We start from the raw sequence: 3,206 nt of genomic DNA on the forward strand, positions 1-3,206 counted from the left end.
CTTGGCGGTGGGACTTAGAAAAATTTCCAGAGTTTTGTCGACGGAGTAGCACATCCGTCCATTATTTGCTAATAACTCGATAAATAATAATTGTAGCGAGTTTGGTGTTATGATATATATTGTTAGAAACCGTCTATATTACAGTGATATCACGTCGAAAATCGTCTAGGACCGATACGGAAAAAGTTTCCTCTTAGCGGTGGGACTTAGAAAAATTTCCAGAGTTTTGTCGACGGAGTAGCACATCCGTCCATTATTTGCTAATAACTCGATAAATAATAATTGTAGCGAGTTTGGTGTTATGACATATATTGTTAGAAACCGTCTATATTACAGTGATATCACGTCGAAAATCGTCTAGGACCGATACGGAAAAAGTTTCCTCTTAGCGGTGGGACTTAGAAAAATTTCCAGAGTTTTGTCGACGGAGTAGCACATCCGTCCATTATTTGCTAATAACTCGATAAATAATAATTGTAGCGAGTTTGGTGTTATGATATATATTGTTAGAAACCGTCTATATTACAGTGATATCACGTCGAAAATCGTCTAGGACCGATAGGGAAAAAGTTTCCTCTTGGCGGTGGGACTTAGAAAAATTTTCGTCGAACGTCCGACGGAGTAGCACATCCGTCCATTATTTGCTAATAACTCGATAAATAATAATTGTAGCGAGTTTGGTGTTATGATATATATTGTTAGAAACCGTCTATATTACAGTGATATCACGTCGAAAATCGTCTAGGACCGATAGGGAAAAAGTTTCCTCTTGGCGGTGGGACTTAGAAAAATTTCCAGAGTTTTGTCGACGGAGTAGCACATCCGTCCATTATTTGCTAATAACTCGATAAATAATAATTGTAGCGAGTTTGGTGTTATGATATATATTGTTAGAAACCGTCTATATTACAGTGATATCACGTCGAAAATCGTCTAGGACCGATAGGGAAAAAGTTTCCTCTTGGCGGTGGGACTTAGAAAAATTTCCAGAGTTTTGTCGACGGAGTAGCACATCCGTCCATTATTTGCTAATAACTCGATAAATAATAATTGTAGCGAGTTTGGTGTTATGATATATATTGTTAGAAACCGTCTATATTACAGTGATATCACGTCGAAAATCGTCTAGGACCGATAGGGAAAAAGTTTCCTCTTGGCGGTGGGACTTAGAAAAATTTTCGTCGAACGTCCGACGGAGTAGTACATCCGTCCATTATTTGCTAATAACTCGATAAATAATAATTGTAGCGAGTTTGGTGTTATGATATATATTGTTAGAAACCGTCTATATTACAGTGATATCACGTCGAAAATCGTCTAGGACCGATAGGGAAAAAGTTTCCTCTTGGCGGTGGGACTTAGAAAAATTTCCAGAGTTTTGTCGACGGAGTAGCACATCCGTCCATTATTTGCTAATAACTCGATAAATAATAATTGTAGCGAGTTTGGTGTTATGATATATATTGTTAGAAACCGTCTATATTACAGTGATATCACGTCGAAAATCGTCTAGGACCGATAGGGAAAAAGTTTCCTCTTGGCGGTGGGACTTAGAAAAATTTTCGTCGAACGTCCGACGGAGTAGCACATCCGTCCATTATTTGCTAATAACTCGATAAATAATAATTGTAGCGAGTTTGGTGTTATGATATATATTGTTAGAAACCGTCTATATTACAGTGATATCACGTCGAAAATCGTCTAGGACCGATAGGGAAAAAGTTTCCTCTTGGCGGTGGGACTTGGAAAAATTTCCAGAGTTTTGTCGACGGAGTAGCACATCCGTCCATTATTTGCTAATAACTCGATAAATAATAATTGTAGCGAGTTTGGTGTTATGATATATATTGTTAGAAACCGTCTATATTACAGTGATATCACGTCGAAAATCGTCTAGGACCGATAGGGAAAAAGTTTCCTCTTGGCGGTGGGACTTAGAAAAATTTTCGTCGAACGTCCGACGGAGTAGCACATCCGTCCATTATTTGCTAATAACTCGATAAATAATAATTGTAGCGAGTTTGGTGTTATGATATATATTGTTAGAAACCGTCTATATTACAGTGATATCACGTCGAAAATCGTCTAGGACCGATAGGGAAAAAGTTTCCTCTTGGCGGTGGGACTTAGAAAAATTTCCAGAGTTTTGTCGACGGAGTAGCACATCCGTCCATTATTTGCTAATAACTCGATAAATAATAATTGTAGCGAGTTTGGTGTTATGATATATATTGTTAGAAACCGTCTATATTACAGTGATATCACGTCGAAAATCGTCTAGGACCGATAGGGAAAAAGTTTCCTCTTGGCGGTGGGACTTAGAAAAATTTCCAGAGTTTTGTCGACGGAGTAGCACATCCGTCCATTATTTGCTAATAACTCGATAAATAATAATTGTAGCGAGTTTGGTGTTATGATATATATTGTTAGAAACCGTCTATATTACAGTGATATCACGTCGAAAATCGTCTAGGACCGATAGGGAAAAAGTTTCCTCTTGGCGGTGGGACTTAGAAAAATTTTCGTCGAACGTCCGACGGAGTAGCACATCCGTCCATTATTTGCTAATAACTCGATAAATAATAATTGTAGCGAGTTTGGTGTTATGATATATATTGTTAGAAACCGTCTATATTACAGTGATATCACGTCGAAAATCGTCTAGGACCGATAGGGAAAAAGTTTCCTCTTGGCGGTGGGACTTAGAAAAATTTCCAGAGTTTTGTCGACGGAGTAGCACATCCGTCCATTATTTGCTAATAACTCGATAAATAATAATTGTAGCGAGTTTGGTGTTATGATATATATTGTTAGAAACCGTCTATATTACAGTGATATCACGTCGAAAATCGTCTAGGACCGATAGGGAAAAAGTTTCCTCTTGGCGGTGGGACTTAGAAAAATTTCCAGAGTTTTGTCGACGGAGTAGCACATCCGTCCATTATTTGCTAATAACTCGATAAATAATAATTGTAGCGAGTTTGGTGTTATGATACATATTGTTAGAAACCGTCTATATTACAGTGATATCACGTCGAAAATCGTCTAGGACCGATACGGAAAAAGTTTCCTCTTAGCGGTGGGACTTAGAAAAATTTCCAGAGTTTTGTCGACGGAGTAGCACATCCGTCCATTATTTGCTAATAACTCGATAAATAATAATTGTAGCGAGTTTGGTGTTATGACATATATTGTTAGAAACCGTC

Source organism: Halictus rubicundus, unplaced genomic scaffold (assembly GCF_050948215.1).
Source record: "Halictus rubicundus isolate RS-2024b unplaced genomic scaffold, iyHalRubi1_principal scaffold0466, whole genome shotgun sequence".
In the NCBI taxonomy this organism is placed as follows: Eukaryota; Metazoa; Arthropoda; class Insecta; order Hymenoptera; family Halictidae; genus Halictus; species Halictus rubicundus.